At 40.2% G+C, this 24580-nt stretch overlaps 1 protein-coding gene and 1 long non-coding RNA gene across 13 annotated transcripts in view; one reads left to right on the top strand and one right to left on the bottom strand.

Annotated features, from left to right (window-relative positions):
• TMEM108 (transmembrane protein 108) overlaps positions 1-24580 on the top strand; it is a 359971-nt gene that overhangs the window by 312794 nt on the left and 22597 nt on the right. The window lies entirely within an intron of this gene.
• LOC122230552 lies at positions 6360-9514 on the bottom strand. Of its 2 annotated transcripts, XR_006207536.1 has the most exons (3): positions 9377-9514; positions 6607-6725; positions 6360-6444 (listed from the first exon to the last, which is right to left on the bottom strand). It is a non-coding gene; the product is annotated as an uncharacterized LOC122230552 (long non-coding RNA). The 2 variants fall into 2 exon arrangements; XR_006207535.1 differs by lacking the exon at positions 9377-9514 and having other exon boundaries at positions 6607-6819.

The following is a 24580-nucleotide window of genomic DNA, read 5'->3' as shown; positions in this document are numbered from 1 at the left end:
GACATGAATAGACACTTTTCCAAAGACATCCAGATGCTAACAGACACATGAAAAGATGCTCAACATCACTCATCATCAGGGAAATACAAATCAAAACCATGACAAGATACCACCTCACACCTGTCAGAATGGCTAAAATTAACAACAGGAGAAACAACAGGTGTTGGCAAGCATGCAGAGAAAGGGGAATCTTCTCACACTGTTGGTGGAAATGCAAACTGGCACAGCCACTTTATAGAACAATATAGAGCTTCCTCAAAAAACTGAAAATAGACCTTGCCCTACAACCCAGCAATTGCATTACTAGGTATTTACCCAAAGGGTACAAAAATAAAGATTCAAAGGGGTACATGCACCCCAATGTTGATAGCATTATCAACAGTAGCCAAACTATGGAGAGAACCCAGATGTCCATCGATGGACAAATGGATAAATGTATATACACATACATGTATACACACACACACACACACACACACACACACACACACACACACACACTGGAATATTACTCAGCCATCAAAAAGAATGAAATCTTGCCATTTGCAAAGACATGGATGGGGCTAGAGTGTATTATACTAAGTGAAATAAGTCAGTAAGAGAAAGACAAATACCATATGATTTCACTCATGTGGAATTTAAGAAACAAAACAGCTGAACATATGGGGTGGGGAAGGACGAGAGGGAAATGAACCACAAGAAACTCCTAATGATAGAAAACAAACTGTGGATTGACAGAGGGGAGGTGGGTGGGTGATGGGTACTAAGGAGGGCACTTGTTGTGATGAGCACTGGGTTTTGTATGTAAGTGATGAATCACTGGATTCTCCTCCTGAAACCAATATTGACAAGTATGTTAACTAAAATTTAAATAACATTTTTTTTAAGTATGAACAGGCAAGAGTAGTAAAGACATTTTTTTTTAAATAAGAGTAATGAAGAGGGGCTTTCTCTGCCAAAAATCAAAACATGTCAAACATGTCATAAAGTAATACTAGTTAAAATATGTATTACAAGTCCAAAAAGTGGTCAAATTAGAAAAGCATACTACATAGCCCAGAAACAGTTTCTAGTATATTTAAGAATTTAAAATGTAATAAAAGTAGCAGTCCAAAAACTGGGGAGAGGATAACTTAATAAGTGTTATTGAGATAATTATTTGGAAACAATAAGTTAGAGATTCACCACACACATTATATGAAAGTAAGTTTCAAATGCATTCAACGGTTCATCCAAAATTCCCTAGGAAAACAGACCTTAAGGAGATTGGCTATATAGAAGGTTCAGTGCTGAGGCAATTAGTCTGCTGGAGCAAAAGGGTAGTCAGGCTGACATGTGGTCAACAAAGACAACTCAGCCCACACCAGGGGGAGCTGTGGAGCTGGAATTGCCCTTCAAAATTGTCCCAAATTAAGACAAGGGCCTTTGGACCCTGATGTCAACCAGATGTTGGATATGGGGTTCACACCAGAGTGTTGTAATCTTGGGTGAGACAGCTCCCTTTAGCTGAGAGAAATTCCAGGAGAGGAATTCAGCTATAAGCCAATCCACAACCAATACTCCCAGCTATTGGTGGACAAGAGCCTCAGTCTTGAAGACAGATCTGAGTGGCACACATATCCATTACATAGTGTAAAAGATGAAATTATGAAACAAATAGAGGAAAATATTGATAAATATTCCTAAAATAGGACTCAGAAGGACTTTTTTGTGATACTTTCCAAATCAGACAAGAAGAGTTGTAAAACAGCGACTGTGACAATTGGTTTTATCAAGGTTGGGAGTATAGGTGGGAAGAGAAAGCAGTAGAAAAAGCCACTAGCATCTCTGTGGTCCAGGTGTGACTTCCCTTGCCTGCAAGGCTGGACATCTGGAGGACTGGCTTTTCCTTCCAGTAGCAATTTTCTCAAAGCCCTGAGAAATAGAGCATGCCTGCCTTGGCTTATGACCTGAACTGTTTGCTCCTATTAATTCACAGAATTAATTCACACTTGTGTCTGGTAGGGAGGGGCTGGTTTCAATCACCCAAAGTATTTCAAACTCAGTATGCTTATAAGAAAGCATGATCTCCAGAAAATATTCCACTACCTCTCCTTACAATTATACATCACAGGTGGCCTCACCCCACTTTTGTGAGTCTGTTTTAAAAAATCAAGGAGCTGCTGAACATCTAGCATGGTGGACTTTTTTCCAGATGTGCTCTCTCAGTGTCCCATGTTGTCACTTGTTACTTTGTTCTGAACCCTTGGGAAGGCTGATGCATAGAGACTATGATGCTCTAAGAAGAAAGAAGGCATCCTCAGGGTTAATAATAATTATGATAATAGCAGCCACAGTGACTGTACCAGACACTGTGAGAAGCACTTTCATATATCATCTCACCAAATCATCCTAAGTCTCCACTTTACAGATATAGGAAGTGAGAGTTAAAGTGACCAAGTTGCCCCAGGTGACACAGCTGGAAGCACTCTCTGGAGCCGCCTAGATGTGAATTAAGATCTCTTTGATTCCAAACACCTCACTCTTTGTACTACCTCCATTTCCTCTCGGGCCCCATTCAATGAGACAGGCTATGGAAACCACTTAACATGCAGCTATAATTAGATCAGTGTTTCTGAGTCTTGGCTTCTCATTAGATTCATCAGAGAAGCTTCCAAAATCCTATTGTTTCTAGTGAAAAGCCAAGTTTGGGAACTATATATTAGATGCACACGAAAATACCCTAGAATACAAAATTGGTGTCTTCTTAAAAGCTAATGTTACCTCTCTTCCTAAACTTTGAGATTGCATCATTGGATATCATCTGTGACTACTTTGAGAGTTTTGTTTACAATTTTATTTTCATGTTAACCTAACAGAAATGGTAACTAAACAAAAACACAGAACATAGAGGCTCTAGTTGGCCTAGAAATTTTAGGTGCTCAGGCACCTTGGTGGCTCAGTCAGTTAAGTGTCCTACTTCGGCTAAGGTCATGATCTCACAGTTGGTGAGTTCGAGCCCTGCCTCAGGCTCTGTATGGACAGCTCAGAGCCTGGAGCCTGCCTCAGGTTCGGTGTCTCCCTCTCTCTCTGCCCCTCCCCTGCTCACACTCTGTATTTCTCTCTCTCTCTCTCTCTCTCTCTCTCTCTCTTTCTCAAAAATAGATAAACATTTTAAAAAAATTTTTTTTAAGAAATTTTAGGCACTGTCATGCATCCTTATGTGTGATCGGGAGTTATAGCTCTGAACAAAATTAGAAGGCCTTGGTTCAAGTTTCAGCCCTACCACTTACTACCTATGTGATTTTTTTTTCACCTATGTGATCTTGATCTTGAAATAACTCCTTGAACTGAAGGAGGCCAACTAGATATTTGAACAGCAGAATGACAGGCTGGGGTTTAGGGGGAACCTCTTTCCAGAATATTAGAAAACAAAAGACCAAGATGTTGTTCAAGGGCAACCAGGGTATTAATAATGCTACCTTCACCCACCCATTCCAATCTTCATGAAGTTCAAGATAAGGAGAGCAATCTGATGCTGATTTGGGCTTAAGAGTTAGGAGACCCTGTTTTTTGTAAGGGCTCCTTAAACTGGAGCATATACATCATTAGCCTTAGTAGTTCGAAAATGAAGACATAAGATGCGAGCCTGCAAGAGCAATGACATAACAAGAATCTGGTGTGACCTCAGATCTTGTAAAGATCCTATCCACTGGGGAAGTGGAAGCCCAGTGTCCCATGCCAAGGACTGCTGTATCTGCTTCTGCCCTGTGTATTCTACTCAACTCTCATTCAGTAACTTAGGACCTTAATTGACTTGGCATGTGGCATCTGTCCCAGCTCTATTACCTTCATGCTTCTAGATTGACAGAGAAGTACTAGGTATGAGATTTGAATTGAGATAAAGGTTGTACAGTAAAAGGAAATAATCACTTCTTACACACTACAAACATGGAAGCAGCTTTGGAGCCAGCCAAGGACCTCGTTGTCTTCTCCAGTTGCAATGCTCAGGCTCTCCCTTTCAGAAAAAGAACAGCATTGTGTCTTGCCTACCATCTAATTTAATCGTACAGCCCATTTCCCAAACTTTCCTTCACAAGTACCAGACAGGCTCATGATCACTCCTACATTTTGTTCCTTGACATTCTGGAGAAGCATTGATTTACTTGTGTCCTTTAAGGTTGCTTAGCAATGAAACCATAGGAGGCAGGGCCAGCAGCATGGAATTTCACAGGTGGCTCTTGCTTCTCCCTGTTGCATTGGTTTCTACCCTCTGTTTCAATGCATTTTAGTCTTTTTATTGCTCTGTAAAGTCTTGATCTCAGTTTTTATATTACAAGACTTATGTTTGCGCCTGTTCTCTTGTAAACCACCTTGAAAACATTTTGAAAGCATGAATGGCACACACCGTAGACAAGTTCTACCATTTCAGACTTCCATGTCTGTGGTGAGAGCATGGCATACACCACGTTAGGTGCATGCCAGTGAAGCTCGGAGCCAGGGACACATCTGGAAATTCACTCTCGTGTGGAGCCACCCAAGAAATCTGATCAGGCATCTGACAGACTTCTGCCATGCTAGAATAGGCACAGAAGGATGAGCTGGCATCCAGAATATCACATGGCAACCATCCCTATCCCTGGGGAAGCTTTGCCAGGAAGCTTATTTACTACAATGAATTGTATAGAACAGAAATATTAGGGTTTTGACATTGGGAGTTCTATCAGCACATTTGTGAAATGGCAGAGGATGAAAAGAACAGGAGCTTGGGATTAGACAAGACCTGGGTCTGAACCTCAGGCAAGAGAGACACAAGATTCATAACCAAGAGAGCGCACAGTGTAGTGTGGTGCTTTCCCTGACACACCAACATGCACTCACATCTCACTAGATCCCTGCTCTTCCAATCCTACCAAACAGAACCTGGCAAGCTCAGCTCAGAAAGGGGTTTATGGAGCCAGGCAGCCTCCTTAACTGTAGCAGAAGCCTGTCAGATCTTACTTTAAATGTCATGAAACCATTTTTTACAGGGATATAAATTTCTAAATTAGCTTTTTCCTTTACACGTTCCTTTGGCATATGTGCTAAGCACATGTTTAAAAAAAACTAGCTATAGTTCAATTCTGATTTTCTTACTTTAAAATGATCAGCAGTTCATACTCTTATGCATAATTCATCATGTAAACCATACATCTTTTTTGAGTTCACAGGAGGGCAGACAAGTGCGAAAATACAGTTTTGTGGGTCATACCAAGTTAGCACCTGCAGGAATCGCATAGTTGGACGTGGGTCATACCAAGTTAGCACCTGCAGGAATCTCATAGTTGGACCTGTTACCATCCAGGTGACTCCAGTGCACAGGTTTTCAGCTGGAAGTATCTGAATATCACTGTGCAGCATTTGGAAATGGTTGTGAAGAAGAAAAATGTTACAACATCCTGCTTCAGGGCACTGGATTTTTTCTTTACCTACTAAAGTTTGAAATTAGGACTTTGTTTAAACACACATCTTCATGTAGGTTTATGTTGTTAGAAACACTTCTGTTCACTTTAACATCCCTGTAACTACAATGCATATTGCAGTTGCTGTCAGCCAGGCAGCACTCATGGCAGTCATCATTGTCTGTGCACAGGTGAATGTTGGTTGTAGTTGTTCACCTCATCTCTCTATTTGAGGCAAATGCACCATTGGTACTATGCATGTTTAACTGCTGTTTAAAGAGTTTCCACACACACACACAAAGGTCACAAAGATTCACTGTGACAAAGCATGGAAACAAAAAGTTGCATTTGCAAAGGGCATTGAAGTAGGGCAGCAGGGCCGAAATTTGATATTTGTGGAAAAAATGTCCATGATTGTATGAATGGTCTCCATTCCATAAACCAAAGCAACAATTAAACTCTAGATGAAATCAAAAGAAGGAAAACACTTACATAACAGTTCAAATCGGGTTGTGTTTTTTTCCTGAGATACTTGCAAAAGGATTGGCAATTACTTCATGATGTAAGTGAAGGGATATATGATAAATGTGTCTAGGTAAGTCTAAAGGAGCTCTTTTAATAAGTATAAAATAAAAATTATAATTGCAAGAAAGCATTGTGTCATACTTTGTATATTTGTTTCTTACTCATACATAAAACAATAGTATTTTACTTCTTCTAGTTGATGGAATCTGGTACTTAAAACAATAGCTAAAATTTTCTTAGATAACTATTATATCTATTGCCCAATTGTTAATAAGGGAAAACTTACAAAATTTACTCCCAGAATGACATGTCTGGCCACAACCTGATGCATCCTCAGATGGTTTTGACATGAACAACAAAGATTTCATGGTCTTACAGATGGAGATGCTAAAGCCCAGAATCCAAAAGTCTCCATTCAGTCAGTGGACATTTATTTAATCAAATGGACCATGAGAGTGTGAAACATGGATGCCCTTTTCCCAGTGTTCCATGTGGACACCTGGCTTAGAGGGGACAAGAGGGGAAGGAGAGGCAAAAAAAAAAAGAGAGGAAAAGCAGTTAGGAGGAACTTTAATTTCAGGCAGCTATTGATTTAGCCCTTAGCAGTGTTTATTTTCTTTAACCTCTGCTCCAGGACACCTTCTCCACAATTCCCTCTCACCTTTTCCTTCTCTCTCCATCCCCATCTTCTTCCTTTGTCTCTGTCCCCTCCTTCCCTCAATTGCTATCCTTCTGAACCTTGAGATGGCAGATTAATTGGGGTGGGGAAGGGAATGGGGCCTGTAGGGAGAAAGCACAAACAGCAGGCCTTGACAAAACACTTTAAAAACTTATAATTGCCAGTCCTTTACTATCTCAAATCCTAGATCAGGAGTTGCATACTACAGCCTGCTGCCTCTTTTGTAAATAAAGCTTTATTGAGTCACAGCCACACCCATTCATTTACATCTTGCCTAGGACAGCTTTCACACCACAATGACAGAATTGAATAATCCCAACAGAGACCATATCCACAGAGCCTAAAATGTTTACTAGTCTGTCTATATAATGTGCTTTCCCAAGAATATTCTTTAGAATTCTAGTTCTGCAAAGTTAAACAGATGTTGCTGGAAAGAAAAAGATTCTCAGGTCAAATATTTTTAGAAACTTTGCTTTTCAATTACAGGACTTCTTAGAGCCTTTAATACCTGAATGTGAATTGTGAATTTCTGAGGATTCACTGAAGTATGCAGCATTTTCCCAAGTTTATTTGGGACCATTTTTCTTACACAGCTCTTGATGGGGATAGAGTTTCTCAGAACACACTTTAGAAAATATCCCTTTAACAATATCCAGGATACATTATTAAGTAAGAAAAGCAGGAGGTGTCCAGGACACATTCACCTGTATAAAGAGTGGGAAGGGAAAATGTAGTTAAGGGTTTGCTTGTGAATGTTTCAATTATCTCTTGAAAGGTCCACAACTAATTGGTAACACTGCTTACTTTCAGGTGAGTCGAAGCTGGGAGGGAGACTTTTCACTGTATTTTCTGCATTTTGACTTTCAATCATACCGATATACTTTATTACCTACATAATCAATTCATCTGTCAATCAACATAATTAAATTTTGAAACAAAAATGTAAGATGGTAAACCACTTTGGAAAACAGTTTGACAATTTTTAACAAAGTTAAATATATACTTAACCATATGTCCCAGCAGTTCTACTCCTAGGTATTTACCCTAGAGAAATGAGAACAGATGTCCATACAAAGACTTGTAAACAAATGTTCATAGGAGCTTTATTCATAATAGTCCTAAACTGGAAACAACCCAAATGTTTATCATTAGATGAATGAATGCAAACTGGGGCATAGTCATGTAATGGAATACTACCCAGCCATAAAAAAGGAACAAACCACCGATGCAGCAAATGAATAAGTTTCACAGATGTTATGCTGAGTGAAAGCAAGAAACAAAACAAGAACAGAAGAAGCAAACCTGTAGTGATAGAAGTCAGATTATTGGTTGCCCGGAGTAGGTATAGGGGAGGAGATCTGACTGCAAAGGGACACAATGGAACCTTCCAAGGAGATGGAGATGTTCTTTATCTTCACTGAGGATACTTGTCATAAGTATACTTGTATACTTGTCATAAGTTTGTATACTTGTCATAACTCATCAATGTGTACACTTAAAATGTGTGGATTTAATTGCATATAAGTCACACCTCAATAAATTTAAATTTAAAAGGAGAGAAATAAATGTCTCCCTGAATCAATCAAAAGGGAGCCATGAAAAATGAAGGAATATTCAAGAATGAGAAGATGGAGTCAAGTTAGCCCTCCAGTATGATTGTACACAGGATAAGTCTCTGCCCTATAGTATGGGAACCCCAGAGAAATAGAAATGAGCAGACCCTCCCTGCATTGGTTCTCTGTTTGCTTCCTGGGTATTCTGATTTACAAACCAGCTCTGCAGGAGCAGAGCTACTCCACCTGGTTGAAGGTTCCTATTGGCCATGAGTGACACTGGTGACCCTGTCTCCCACATGCTGTGCACTGGATCATACTGTGCTTCATGCTGTCGCTGATGGTATTCCTTCTGTATCTGATGAGACCTTGCTAATTCAAAGGGTAGCTCCAATTGTCATTTGGGGTGTAACAGTTGGTGAAAATACAAGCAACACAGCTGACTTTGCTACAGCTCTGAAAGAGTGTCCCAAATGGGTTGTCTCCTGCTTACAAACCAATTGAGCTCCAAAATAAAAGACAGCAAAGAAGCCATTTGACTCTTAGAATACATCTCATGATGGAAATGATATTATGGATGGTTAAATACATACATACATACATACATACGTACATACATATAAGCCAACATCTTAAAGTCCACCGGAATGTACTAAGATATTGCAACCCAAATCTAACCTCAAGGCAGCCTGTGTTCTTTTTTCCCATTTTCACTTCAGTGCCAAGTGTGTTTTCATACTGAGCATAGGAATCAGCCGTATCTGCAGACCTTTAAAAGGTAAATCTTTCTTACGACACAGTGAAAAACCCAGAGGCCGTCTTTGTTTACAGATGTCGATGTGTAATCTAGCAGATACGATAGGCAGGGGTGCAGACCCACTGGGGACTGTAGCACATGAATGGGCTGTGTAGCCAAGGCTGGGTAGGATCTGACTCAGAATCTGCACACAGAGCAAGACAGACCTGGGCTTGCAGCTCAGCCCTGCCACATGCCAACTGTGAGATTTCAGCCAAATAACTTAAACTTCTTTGCGTGTTTCCTCATCTGTAAGGTAGCTATGGCAATAATACCTAGTTTGAAAGGTTATTACATAGGTTTAATGAGATAACATAGGGGTTCCGTTTACTATTACTGTGTAACAAACTTTCCCAAAACTTAGCAGCTTATAACAATGACACCATTAATTTTGTTCACAAACCTACATTCTGGACAGGACTCAGTGGGGACTTCACTTGGCATCAACTGGGCTGAAATCACCTAAAGATTAGTTTACTCCCATTTGGCAGTCAATGCTGGAGAGACACCTACAGCTGGGGGCTTAAAGAGCTAGGGCTCCTGGGGCATGTCCATCTCTGTATGATCCATGGCAGCATCATCTTATTGCATGTTATTTTTTATGAAGTCATAGTGATGGGGTTTTGGAGTGATGGTGGGGGTCTGGAGCTGACAATTAAGAAAGAATTCTTGAGATGTCTTTGGTTCAAAAAGGTGATTTTATTAAAGCATAGGACAGGACCCTTGGGCAGAAAGAATTGCACAGGGGTTGTGAGGAGTGACTGATTATATACTATGGAGTTGGGGGAGGTAAAGGCAAAAGAGAGGACTCCACACAGATTTTCATATGCTAACGAGGATTCATAAGATACTGGAAGCCTAGCTATTGTCAAGTTAAGGTGGTTTTTTCTCTAGCAAAGCATTAACATTAAGATAGTAGGGAATTCCTGGAAGAATGTTTTACTCTGCCTATCTCAAGTATTTGTCTATTGGCTGCAGGTTATAAGGAAATTTGCCATTTCCTTCTCACATCACCACGAAGGGGGGTGTGTTGTTAGGGGTCCAGGAAACTGAGTATGGGTTTCTGGAGATTAGGCTTTTGATAAGATTGCCATTTTCTTATCATTTACTAAGACATTTGTAAACTGAAGACATGAGACTCATGTCCTGCATGATGGTGATCTCTATCAGTTAACCATTGTGTTTTTTTTTTTTTGTTTACTTTGTTCTTGGACACTCAGGAGTGCCGAGGGATGTCACACTTATCCCATCTAGGGTGGGGGCAGAGAAGGTTGTTAGCTTGTGCTTTGCCCCCAGCTTGCCTTATGCTTCCTCATTAATAGAACTTGGAACTCATAGTGTCACTTCTGCCACAGTCACAGGTTTACCCAGGTATAAGAGAACATAGACCTCATATCTCAATGAATGTCAGCATCACATTGTAGGAAGAACCTGTGGGATGATATTTTAGGGCAGTCTTGTTTGAAGACTACAATGTGGCATTGTAGCAAAGTATATAGCACAGAAGCTGAAATAGTAGGACCAAATAAATAATACCTTTTTGACCATTACTATTGCCACGACCACTGTCACTGCTACACTTCTATTATTATTATTATTATTATTATTATTATCATAATTGCCAGTAAACATGAGACACCTATCACTGCTAATATTCGGATACTTGCCCTTCTTTTGGTAGGTGAAAGCCACAGACACAATGCCACTTCCAAGAAATCATGTAATGGAAACCTTGCACTGGCCCAAAACTTCTGCAGCATAATTGCATTAAGGGAAGTGAGGGAAGGTGATATCATTCATCATTGTGAATGGAGAGGTCTATGAATACACAAGCTGTAAAAAAAAAAGTAGAAGAAGAAGAAGAAACCTGGGGAGCAGAGAGCAGACAGGTTTCCATATAAAGATGAGTTTGTTATGCACCTGCAACCTCCTCCCAGGTGATGATGTCCCATGGGGCCCCTTATCCCCAGCTCTCCTCTCCCCGAGGAAGAGTAATGCAGCATCAGCTTACTAAGTCCTTTAATTCACAATGTGTCATACCCACATCATAATGCGTGGACTTCTCTGGACTCATGTCCCTCTGTGTAGCCCCATTGAAGACCAAGGGCAGAATTTAGACTTCATTAAATGAAAGACATTTATTTGGTAAGTGCCCAAGAGAAAAAAAAAAGATCATAAATCCAAAGTGCAAAATCATGGAGTTAGTGTAGAATTGTTTCTTAATGGAAAAAGATCTCTATAGCTACCCCCTAATCCTCCCGTGGCTTATGATGTTCTCAAGAAGTGGCTCTATTTAGAAGCTGACCCACTTGTCATGGGCTAGCTCCTGAGCTGTTGCAACTGCTCTCTTGCACTGTTTCTGAACCTAGGCTGCCAAGTCAGCTCCACATCCACCTGGTAGGGAGCACAACTCAGGGAATAACAAGCATGCCTTTTGAGGTTGTGCTTTACAAATGCAAATTAATTTGACCTAGGGCAAAGAGTTTAGATTCCCTTTGTTCTAGGCTCACTTTAGATTAAAAAGGTGTAGAAGACTGCAGACCCAGTCTGGCAAAGAGGGCATTGTTTCCAGAAAAAGCAGCAACTGAAGTTGCCAAGCAGTGTGGAATGGAGCATTGCTGTAGGCTACCTATTTGTATTTCAAACTTACTAAAATGCCTAGACCATTTCCTGTGTGGCCTCCCCTGCCCTATGTCTTCTCTGTAACTGGTGTGGATGGTGGGTGACATGGTCTTCTCTTCTAACAGGACCTGTCACCAGTTCCTCTGCATTCCCTTAGCAGTGCCTATCAAATTTGGTGAAATTGGAATCACCTGGAAAAATTAGATATGTATTTTACACTTTCAGAACATCTCAACTTGAACTAACCACATTTAGAATGCCCAGTAGCCACATGTGACTAATGGCTACCATATTGGAGAGTGTAGACTTAATAATACTGTCTACTAGACAGTGTTATAAACCCCTTATATATTAACTTATTTAATCCTCACAATAATCCTATAAGATAGTGTTTTTAATCTTATTTTATAGGTGAGGAAATTAAGGCACAGACAGTTTAATTTACCCAAGGTCACCGGGCTAGAACATGGGAGTAACGGGTTTGAATGTTGGCAATCTAGCATCAGAGTCAACCACATTACCACAAGCCCTCCTGCTCAACCATAACTCTCTGGAGGATAGGGAAGAAACATTATTTCTTTGTGTATTCACATAGCATAAACAATGCTTAGTTCAGATAGGACACCCAGTAAATATATGCTGAATGAATTAACTGAATGAGAGGAAGATGAGGTGGTTGTAAGGGGTTTGTCAAATGTTCAGCCAACAGGATTAGATGCCTTCAATCATCAGCGTATATTATTGGGTAGGAGGAATAGATTTTTTTGGTGTATTATTTTTTTTATTTTAATTCCAGTATAGTTAACATACATTGTTATGTATAGTGATTCAACAATTCTATATATCATTACTCAGTACTCTTCATGATTAAGTTTACTCTTAATCCCCTTAACCTATTTCATCCATCCCCTACACCCACCTCACCTCTGATATGGTTTTTTTAAATTTTTCATTTATTTTATTTTTTTATTTTTTATTTGCTGTTATATATTTTTATTTTATCTATTTTTTATTTAAAATTTTTCTTTAATTAAGTAGATTCCATGCCCAATGTGGGACCCTGAGATCGAGTCACATGGTCTACCAACTGAGCCAGGCTGATATGCTTTATTTTAAATGAGTACCCTCAGTTAGTTTTTTTTTTTCAAAAAGAACATTTTTTCCTTGAAACATGTTTCAGAATAAATGGTTCTAAAAGATATATAAACCATTCCATCTAAGAAACATTCCATCCATTCCATTCCATTATGCTATGGAAATATACAAAGAAATAATGTTTCCTCCCATCCTTCAGGGAGTTATGGTTGAGCAGGAGGACCTTGTGGTAATGTGGCTATCCCTGAAGCCAGACTGCCAAGATTCAAACCCCTTACTTATATATATATGTATGTATATGTATAAGTATATGTATATACTTATATACACACACATACATATATACATGAATATATACACATATATGTGTGTGTGTATAAAAAAAATAAAATCCATCCAACAATACACATTTTCTTCAAGTACACACAAAAGAATCCACATAAAAAGAGATATAACAAATATTACAAATGTAAGAAGACTGAAATCAGGTGTACATAGGTGGCTCAGTTGGTTAAGCACCCAACTCTTGATTTCAGCTCAGGTCATGATCTCACAGTTCATGAGATCAAGCCCCATGGTCAGCTCTGCACTGACATGGCAGAGCATGCTTGGGATTCTCTCCCTCTTCCTTTGCCTCTCCCCCGTGCTCTTTCTCTCTCTAAAAATAAGTAAATTAATTTTTAGAAAAAGACTGAAATCATGCCAAATATATTTTTCAACCAAAATGGTATAAAACTAAAGATCAACAATAAACGAAAGCTGGAAAATCTACACTGTAAATATTAAATATTTAATGTGTAAATATTAACACACTACTGCACAAGCAGTGGACCAAATAAGAAATCAAAGGTCAAATCAAAATATGTCTCAAAACAAAAGAAAAAGAAAACACAATATTCCAAAATCTACAGTGTGCAGCAAAGGAGATGTTAGAGTGAAATTTATGCTATAAATGCTTGTATCAAGGGAAAAAGTTTAAATAATATTATACCCTAAGGAACTAGAAAAAAGACAGCTGAAATTTAGTAGAGGAAATAATAACAAAGAAAAATCAGAAATAAATAAAATAGAGACTAGAATAAACAATAACATAACACTGAAAATAATGACCAAGTTTTCCATAAAAATAAATAAAATTGGCAATGCTTTTACTCCATTAAAGGAAAAAGAGAGAGAAGGGTCAAAACCTAAAATGAGAAATGGAAGAGAAAACAATACAACAGATAACCACAGAAATACACAGTGTGATAACAGATTACTATAAAAATTAGATACTAACAAATCAGATAACTTAGAAAAAGAAACCAGATAATTCCTAGAAATGCCCAAGTTATCTTGATTGAATCATGAATTTTGAATCCAAGAAATAGGAAATCTTCTTAGACCAATAACAAGAATGAAAGTTGAATTAGCAAACAAAAATCTCCCAGCACAGAAAAGCCCAAGAGCACATGCTTTCACTAGTGAATTCTACTAAACATTTTTTAAAAATATTTAATGACAGTTTTGGTCAAAATCTTACCAAGAATGAAATAGAGGAAACACATTCAAAATCATTCCGTGAGGCCAGTACTCCCATCATACCCAAAGCAGGATAATAACAATACAAGAACAAAAAGCCTAGTTTGTCTGATATGAGTATTGCTACTCTGGCTTTCTGTGGACATCCATATGCATGATAAATGTTTCTCCACCACCTCATTTTCAATCTGCAGGTTTCTTTAGGTCTAAAATTAGTCTCTTATAGGTAGCATATAGATGAGTCTTGGTTTTGTTTTTTGTTTTGTTTTGGTTTTTTTAATCCATTCTGACACCCTATATCTTTTGATTGGAGCATTTAGTCCATTTACAGTCAAAGTAATTATTGATAGATATGTATTGCCATTTTATTATTTGTTTCTGAAGATTTTCTCTAATCCTTTCTTGTCTTTGTCACTTTTGCACTGAAAAGTTCCCTTTGATATTTTTTGCAGGGCTGGTTTAGTGGTCATGAAATCCTTTAGTGTTTTTTGTCTGGGAAACTCTTTATCTCTCCTTCTATTCTGAATGATAGCCTTACTGGATGGAGTATTCTTGGCTGCAGATTTTACCCCTTCAGAACTTGAAAATATGCCACTCCTTTCTGGCTTGCCAAGTTTCTTTTTTTTCCCCTCCCAAGTTTCTATTGAGAAATCTCCAGCTAGCCTTATGGGTTTTCCTTTGTAAGTTAGGGATTTCTTTCGTCTTGCTGCTTTTAAGATTTTTCCTTTGTCATTGTATATTGCAAATGTAATTATAATGTCTTGATTTGGCTTGCTTTTGTTGATTTTGATGGGAGTTTTCTGTGCCTCCCCGGATCTGGATGTCTGTTTCCTTCCCCAGATTAGGGAAGTTTTCTGGTGTTATTTTTAAAATAAATTTTCTGCCCCCTTTTCTCTCCCTTCTTCTGGGACTCCTATAATATGTGTGTTATTATGTTTGATGGAGTCACTAAGTTCCCTAAATCTATTCTCATTTTGCATAATTCTTTCTGTCTTTTCTTTGGTTTCATTATTTTCCATTAGTTTGTCGTCTAGGCCACTAATTCATTCCTCTGCTTCTTCCAGCCTGCTTTTCATTACATCAAGCCTGTTTCCAATCACATTTATTGCACTCTTCATCTCTGATTGATTCTTTTTTTAACTCTTTTATCTCTGTGGTAAGGGTCACATTGATGTTGTCTTTTCTCAAGCCCAGTGAGTATCTTTACAATTGTTGCTTTAAATTCTCCATCAGGTATATTATTTATCTCTGTTCTGCTTAGACCTCTAGCCATGGCCTTATCTTGTTCTTTCATTTGGGATAAATTCCTCCATCTTGACACTTTGTCTAAGTCTATGCATTCTGTCTGTTAGAAAAGTCAGTTATGTTTCCTGCTTCTGACAGTTATGGCCCTATAAAGAAGAGATGATGTAGTGCTCAGGATCTGGTGCTTCAGGGAATGTCTCTGGTGTATGTTGCATGTACTCTGCTATTGTATTTTGCTGCTGTATCCTTCAGGCCAGTTGTCTGCAGAGGTTCTTCTTGCCTGCTATGGGCAGTGTTTGGTGCCTGGCCTGAATGTGGCAAGTTTTATCTCTAGGTGTGCTCTGGTTTGCTTTTGAAATGAAACCTGACACCAATGCCACCAGAACTGAGACCCTGTACAACTAACTCTCTGATTAGGCGACATAGTTGGGCAGGGGTTTGTGCTGGTCTTCTAGGGGCAGGGTCTGCCATGCTGTGACTAAGGCAAGCTTGACTGAGAAGGGCAGTCCCACCAAAGCATGGTGGGTGGGGCTTGATATAAGCAAATTAAGCAGCCAGTGTTGGTGCTGTGCTGCTTCCCACAGGTGGCTCTGTGTTTATGCAGAGGGGCAGGGGAGGGAAATGGCCCTAGCCAGCTCTCCTGTTCCCAGAGAGACATCTACATGAATGCTGCCTCCCAGGGTTGCTCTCCAAGATGATCTCCAAGGTAATCTCCCCACTATGCCCCAGGTGTTTTTCAGATTGCTGTTTCTTTACTGTCTGCCCCTGGGTTGTTTGCCTGCCTTCTCTCCAGGAGCAGGGCAGTGCCCTCTGGGCTCTTTTCCAGCCAAGCCTCCTGACCTTTAAAACTCCAGATTTTAAGACCCACTGGTTAGAGAACTCATGAAATTCAGCCCCTCTCGTTTTCCAATGGCTTTGAGGAAACATTCTCCTTGTCCATTCCCCTGTGTGCACCTCTCTCCTTGCCTTGCCTCGCCTCACCTCACCTCTCCTCTCTCTCTCTCTCCTCTCTCTCTCTCTCCCCCTTCTCCATAACCATTGCTCCCTCCCCTCCACAACACACATGATCCATTTTTCTCCTAAACTACATCTCCACACTTCCTTCCTTCTTCAGTGTGGTCTCTTCTCTCCCTTTAGTTGTGGAATTTGTTCTTTCAGTCTTCAGTACAATTTCTGGGGTATTTAGGATGATTTGATAGTTATCCAATGTGTTCCTGGAACAAACCTAGGGTCCTCCTACTCCACTGCCATCTTCCCCTCCTCAAATTTGGGTAAGACTGATATTTTTAAATTGAATTTGAAAATACTTATTCTCTCAAAGGGCTTCCAGGATAATGAAAAGATGTCAGAAATACACAATGACAAAAATACAGATCTTACATATCATTTAGAGTGACAACCATGGTTACAATGACTAGGACCAGGAAAGAGGTACACCAAGAGAGGGTATCTAAAAGTGGTGAATCTTTAAGGGAATATTAAGTGAGATGGAAGAAATATATGGTTAAGACACAGGACATAACGGGTAATATATGAGTAAGACATAGGAAAAGAATGACAAGGGGGGGGAATCATCCTCCTCCTCCTTATCAGCATTGATTGGATATTATATGTTGCAGATATTATTCCCAGAAAGCATACTATGAGCTGTAAATTTGCATACTGGATGTTTTTTGGAAGTGTTCCCAGAATCGATACCTTTAGTAGAGTAAAGGAAGCAGTATTGGGCAGGGGGAGAAGTTGGCTGTGATGCAGTCACACCAAAATCCTCAACCAACCCTATGGGGAACTCTGGAGCTGGAGTGGCCCTTTACACTTGTCCCAAATTGAAGCAAGGAGATTAGTCCTTTTAACAACAGGATCCGGTCATTGGATGCAAGTTTCCCAGGAAGGGGGTATATCCATGAACAAGGCAGCTCTGTCAACTGAGAGCAATTCCCAAAGAGAAACTCAGCTGTGTGCCATCAGCTGCCAATACTCCTAGTAGCTATAGAATAAGGACCTCCTTACTGGGGGTGGAAGGAGGAATCTAGATGGCAAGCAACATTGTCCACTGCACCAACTTAGTACAAAATCTTGAGAACTAATGAAAGAACATTATGGTGAATAGAAAGCACCAGACAGAATCCCAACATAGCCACCTTGCCTGGGAAATTGATACAAGGCCATACAACTAATGAGTGAATTTATACCTAGTCCCAGTGTCTGTTTTCTCCCCATATCTCTCCAGGAAAGAGAAGAGGGAGGAGAAGGATAGAACTTAAGCACCATTTATTACAAAGAGTCCTATTCCTAGGTCTGTAGGATTTAAACAGTGTGTTCTAGATTTTAAAAGAAATTTGAGTCACATTTGGTTGGGGAGGACACCACTTACCTATGTGCCTCAGTACCTGTTGTGGGAGCTGTGGCTAGAGTAAGGGAAGAACAGCTAACCAAATTTGGGGCAAGGAACCACCTCCCATCTTCCCCATGCCTAGGAGGTAGGGGCAGCTACCTTAGGCTACTGAAGAAGATGTCTACAAAAAACAACATTCTGGAGTTGGGCTGGGGTGGTGGTCCCCATGTCACCCTAGGCTCAGCCTGGGAGTAGAACATTTCAGGATGTGCTTCAGGTTTGATTCTGATCTTATTTTCTTTGGTTCAAGTCAGAGGCAGTGTTTGAACTGTGTGCTATGTATTCATCTTGGCTCCCCCTTGAATGTGTGACTTTGAGTAAGTCTTTTAACATCTCTGAAACTTGGCTTTAGGGAATGAAACCCACCTCTTATAAAATATGAGCATTAATTGGGTTTTTAGGAGTAAAATACCTTCAAACATAATTTGATATTTAATAAATGTGTGTTCTGATTCTGAACATAAGCACACTGTAAAATATAAAGTGCTGAAGTGTTTTCTACCCATGGATAAATTCTGAAAAAATTCCTTTTCAGAATTTGCCAGAATTTTCTCTACCAGTATGCATTTTAGTGCCCATGATGGGGAATGAGGTAATAGCAGCCATCCCCATGGCTGAGATCAGGATGCCAGTTTATCTAGAAAACACAAAGCTACCCTCAGCTTAGCCCTCAATAAATGTTTGTTGAATATATGAATGAAGAAACGAATGAATGGTGGAATGGTAGTAAGAGAATTCAGATTTCTCCTCTTCCAGGAAGACTTGCTGGGTTCCTCTGCCTTTCATGGGTTCCCTGCCAAGCTAGTGTACATCAAATCTGTTACATCCCACATAGTCTTGAATTACAGACTATCTTCCATTGTTCTTTCCTTGTTCTGTATATGTTGTTCTTGTCTCCTTGGTTTGACATGCACAAGATGATTTTATTAGTTTTTCCTCCAGAAAGCTACCTCTAAGTCCACACTGAATTGTTTAAGTACCTAAATCCATAGATTTCTACTCCAACAGAGAAGAATAAAGAGGTGGAGGGTAGGTACCCTTGTAGTCACATGGATTAAGGTTTGTTCTTTTCTCCCTCATAGGGTTTTACGATAACTGAGTAAGATAATATATAAAAATCACCTAGTAGAGTGCCTGGCACATAGTAGTTTCTCAATAAGTGGAAATCTAAAATTAGTGAATAGTTATCAGTATTGGGGAGGAGGGACGAGCAGGGAGGGAGCAAAGCTTTAATCCCCAAGCACGCACAGCCTGGAGGGCTGACTCAGAATTCAATTGTGAAATCTAGCTCATGCCCAAAACCTAAATTATACCTTCGAGTATGGGCATTCTGCCTTGAAATGGGAAATTAGGCAATTTCACAAGAATGCACAGCTGTGTTGCCTGAGCCGTTTTGTTCCAGGCAAACTGGAACAGGCAGTGAACTTTGGCAAATGATGAGAGCCGTACCAGACAGTCTGCAGCCAGCCCCATCAGGGAACCAGGAGAATACCAAGCAGCCTTGCACAATACTAGTGGAGAAGTTGCAGGAGCTCAGGAGCAGGCAAGCCAATGTGCCAGAGAGAGCAGACACCCTTCTTTGATGTCAGCCTCTCCACTCAGCCCACCCCTTCCCCTCAGACTTGCCACTGTCCCTGCTGGCCTCCCATTTTCCTCTTAGTAAACAGCAAGCTCTTTGTGAAGAGGAGTGGGTGCTGAGAGATAATGCTTCAGACAAGCCCCAGAGGATGTCAGGTCAAAAACCCCAATGCTCTTTTTAGGTAAATGATTCTCAGGCATGATCAGGCCCAAACTTTGTGCCTTTTCTTCTTGCTTTTGAGAATTTAAAGCTGAGGGTAGACAGATACTAGTGACCTTGCCTATCTGACAAGGTCCCCAGAACTATCTAAGGGGCTCCTTGGGAGTTCCAAAGATTCTCTTATGCTCATTGAGAAGCCCACTGGCCAAGACCCCAAGCTGTGGGACTTCAGGCCCTGGAGGAGTCATTTTATTGGGTTTATAGGAGCCAAGCATCTAGAGACGCTATGGGCTTCACAGGGCTGGCTCCCCTGTCAGCTGGCCCTCAACATAAGTCCTTCTGTTCATCCTACTTCTTTATTGCTATCATCAAAACCTACCCAGGGGCACCTGGGTGGCTCTAGCTAAGTGTCCGGCTTTGGCTCAGGTCATGATCTCACAGTTCACGGGTTCAAACCCCGCGTCGGACTCTGCGCAGACAGTGCAGAGCCTGCTTGGGATTCTCTCTCTTGTGTGCGTGCGCGCCTGTCTCACTCTCTCTCTCTCTCTCTCTCTCTCTCTGCCCCTCCCCAACTTGAACTTTCTCATTCTCTCAAACTAAATAAATAAAAGGTTAAAAAACAAAAACAAAAAACCTGCCCAGAGCACACACCTTCAACCAGGAAGCCAAAGCCAAGACATATCTCTGTAAAGCCCAATTCCTGGCACACACTTTCACACAACCCTTTAGAACTTTGGAAGAAACAAGGCTTATTTGCTTTTGTAATTAGGAATGGAACGTGCAGCAGTGGGCACAGTTGCGGAAGAGGATCTTAGGAGGATACATAGGATGTAGGTTCCGTCTCAGCCTTCTCCTGCCTCGCTCTGTCTTATGCGTTGCTGTGTTCATTTGAACTAGTTAATGTTAACCACAAAAACAAGCAAAGTAAAAGTGAGATAAATACACACATGAAGACACATGCAGGCTTTGTATAGCCACATCACAGGACTCACATTTTTTTTACTGCTTTCTTCCATTGACATTGTCAACAAAGAAATAAACATCTATGATTTTGTTGTAAGCATTCAGCTGCAGATAACTCAAATGCATGAAATTAAGTTTTCTTTTATTCCCACATTGTTCAGAAAACATTATTGTGTTCCTTGTACGAGTCAGACAGTGAGCTAAGTTCTGGGGCTCCAGATGCTCAAGAAGTTCACGGCCCCAGGGGAGTGACCTAAATGTAGTAGAAACTAAAACAACAGTTGCTACCTGTTGAATGCCACTACTGTGTGGACGCTCTGTACCTCTTAGTCTCCTCTCCCACCTCTGAAAACACCCTGAAGTTAGGCATCATCATCCTTATTATATAGCTGGGGAAAACAAAGTTTAACTAATTTGCCTGAGGTTACACAACTAGGAAATTACAGAGCCAGAATTGATCCTAAATACCATTAACCCCACCACCACCACCACCACCACCAGTCCCATGCCTTCCTACCACACCCTTGAATAAAGAACTCTGTAGGGAGAAGGGCCACAATATAAATGGGAACAGAGTGCCCTGGGAGTACTGCACAGGAGCCATCATTTCTGACCAGAAATACTGAAGGGCCTTGATCTTGTCAAGACAAGTTGACAGCCAAGTTTGGTTTTTAGAGACTGATACATTATCACATAGCAGGAAGGGGGTATGGGTAGAAATTTTGAATGAGGTTAGAAGTATCCATATCCAACACCTTATATGGCTCCCATGGTTAAATGGTAAGGCAATCTAGCCCCATAGTAATGATAAATAAGCTTTGGTTTTCATGCAACCTGCTTCTTGGGTCAAGGAAGTTGTGACTATATTAAGTGAGTGGCATTTACCCTGACCCCTCAGTTGGATTTTGAACAGATTTAAAAACTATGTGTTCAGGCTGTTGGTCTCTGTTTCACCTCCAAACTCTACACTTTGGATCTGAATGCAAATATTTAAAAAGCTGAGAATCAGAGGGAATATAGATAAATGTATCTGGCAATAGTCATGGAATCTTTTTTCCCCTTTCTCTTTCTTCAGGTAGGCTCCACAACATATTTAGCTAGGTTAAATCAGAATCTACCAACTAAGTTAAGAAAGATAGGAGGAGCTGGAAGCTGCCATTAGGGCGGCAGGGTGGGACTCAGTCTTTCCCCCTACACAGTGTTGTATCTGCATGCCCCCTTCTGTGGACACATGATCTTATACCAGGTTGCTGGGAAAGTTGCCTGCAAAGCTCCCTTCAACTATGTCCCCCTCCAGGACCCACATGGAACTTAAAAAAAAATTTTTTTTTAATTTCAGAGTAGTTTTAAACATACAGAAAAGTTGCAAGAGTAGAACAGAGAATTCCTATATACACTGCACTCGGTTTTCTGTTAGTAACATCTTATATTACTATAGTACATTTGTCACAATTAATGAAATGATAATATTATTATTAACTGAAGTCCAGATTTATTCACATTTTCTTCATTTTTCCCTAATGTCTTTTTTCTGTTTCAGGACTCTATCCAGGATATCACATCACATTGTCTCGTTCGGCACCTTTTGCCTATGATAATTTCTCAGACTTTCCTTGTTTTTGATGACCTTTACAATTTTGAGGTGTATCAATCAGATACTTTGTATACTGTCCCTCAATTTAGATTTTTCATATGTTTTTCTTATCATTAGAGTGGGTGTATAGGGGAAGGAAAACTACAGAGGTAAAGTACTATGTTCATGTCAAGGGTACATACTGTCGCCATGACTTTATCTCTGTTGATGTTAACCTTCATCGCCTGGCTGAGGTAGTATTTGTCAGGTTCTTCTACTGTAAAGCTGGAACATTTTTTATTAGCCTTTTCCTTTTAGTTTGGGAGAGTACAAGCCAGTCGGGGCTGTATTTGTGTTCTTTCCCATGATGTCAGTGATATGTTCCCTGAATATTAATGATCCGTTATTTTATTAGAAGCTGAGTTGACCTTTTCATCCATCTAATTCTGACTCTTATTTTTGTTTATTTGAGGGAAGTCTTTGAGAGAATGTCTTTGGTGTATGGGTTTATGCCCCTATCATAGCTGATTTTCTTCCCTTCTAAAATTGTAGCTCCTTGAAGGAAATAGTCATATTCTCCAATCTGTGGCCACCATATACTGGCCTCCAGCTGTATTCCATCTGTCTCCCTGAGCCACAAAGTGCATGGTGGACCAAGAAGCTCCATGGCACTCCTAGGCTGCCATGTTCCTTTCTTCCTTTGGGGGAACTTGTAGCCTAAATTGGAGAAATCGTGATGCTATAGAAAGAACCCAGAATTAAGATGTTTCCCTTTCCTTAAGTCTGAGCAAAAGAGAAGGAAAATAAGGGAACCCAAGTCAAAATCAGCATGTTGAGTTCCTGCACTTAAAAAAACAAACAAAAAATAACTCTGATGCGTAAATTGAGAATTATCACTGAAAGAGCTCTAAGTTCACTTCTATATAGGTCGTATTCCAGTCACTATTGCTGCCTAACCAACCACCCCAAAACTTAGTGGCTTAAAACAAAAATAATAATTCATTTGGTTCATAAATCTGTGATTTGGACAGGGATCACTTGTCTCTGCTCCATCAAGATTTAGCTAGGGTGGATTGTCTGGGGCTGGGAAATCAGTCTTCAAGATAGCTTACTCCCATGGATAGCAAGTTGGTGCTGGTTGTTATCTCAAAAGTTCCACTGGGACTGAAGTCCAGGGGCCTCATTTCCTTTCCACGTGGACTCTTCAATGGACTACTCAGGCTTCCCCATAGCATGGTGGCTGGCTTCCAAGAGTAAGCACCCAAGAATAAGAACTAGGAAGAAGCCAAACCACCTTTTATGACCTAGCCTCAGAAGTCATGTGGCTTCACTTCAGCCACAGTCATAGCCCCAGTCAGATTCAAGGGGAGAGAACAAAGACCTCGCCTCTCCACTAGGAGTGCCAAGTCATGTTTAAGAAGAGTTGGGTGGGTTGGGATGTATTGTGGTGATTATTTTTGGAAAATACAAACTACCACAGCTGACTAGTGAGTAATTTAGGTTTCTTATCCTTCAACAAATATTTGTTGTAGCCACAGTGTTACACTAGATATGGAGATATAACATTGAACCAGACACAGTCTCTACTTTCTGGTAGCTTACAATTCTGACATGCAAATAGATAAGATGCTATTTCCATTCAAAAAGATAGGGGTTAGAATAGGTTAGGCTTAGAGATTACAGGCACACAAGGAGGGATACCTAAAAAGTCTTCAAGACCAAGGAAGAGTCCTAGGTGGAAAATGTTTGTACTAAGAGGAGCTGAATGACTAAGGCAAAAAAAGCTAAAGCTGAAGTTAGAAGGCAGCATAGTTGTCCTAAGTGTTGCTATCTTTGGGGAAAGTTTTATTTTTTAATTGTAGTCATCATAGTTGTTACTATTGTTGCGTCATTGCCTGTCTTCATAAAATGTTCTTCTGCTCATGTAGGGTATTTTCCTGGGCCAAAAATCTTTCCGTTCCTAGGGTCTCAAGCAGCCAAGATCAGAGAACCTACATTTAAATCCTGGTACTTCTACATGGTAGCTGTTTTGACTTTAAACAAATGAATTGACCATATGTTAGCATGGAGATTATAGGAGGACCCCGGCTGCAAATTCTTGCCTGTTTCCTGTTCCTAAGAGAGAATCAGTGCTGTGTATGCATGCACATATGTGTGTTCATATATGTATATAATATTTTCATTAGGAAGCTGTGTTATGTTACCTTCCCAGAGTTATAGCACAAGGAAATTCATGCTAGCTGGAGGCCACAGGTATGGCTACTACCTGGAAGGAGGGCAACAGCAAAGATTTGCACCCTAAACTCCCTGGTTTCATAAAGAAGCCACGGTCATAAGCATAAGTACCTCTTAAGAGCATTTGTCCAGCACACCTTAAAGGCAATGATGCATATTTATTTCTAAGGGAAATCATGGTCTGAGAAATGAGATTTCATGTTTGATCTTTAAAATAAAA

The sequence above is a fragment of the Panthera tigris genome, chromosome C2, assembly GCF_018350195.1.
Source record: "Panthera tigris isolate Pti1 chromosome C2, P.tigris_Pti1_mat1.1, whole genome shotgun sequence".
Lineage (NCBI taxonomy): Eukaryota > Metazoa > Chordata > Mammalia > Carnivora > Felidae > Panthera > Panthera tigris.
This window is presented reverse-complemented; position numbering and strand designations above follow the sequence as displayed.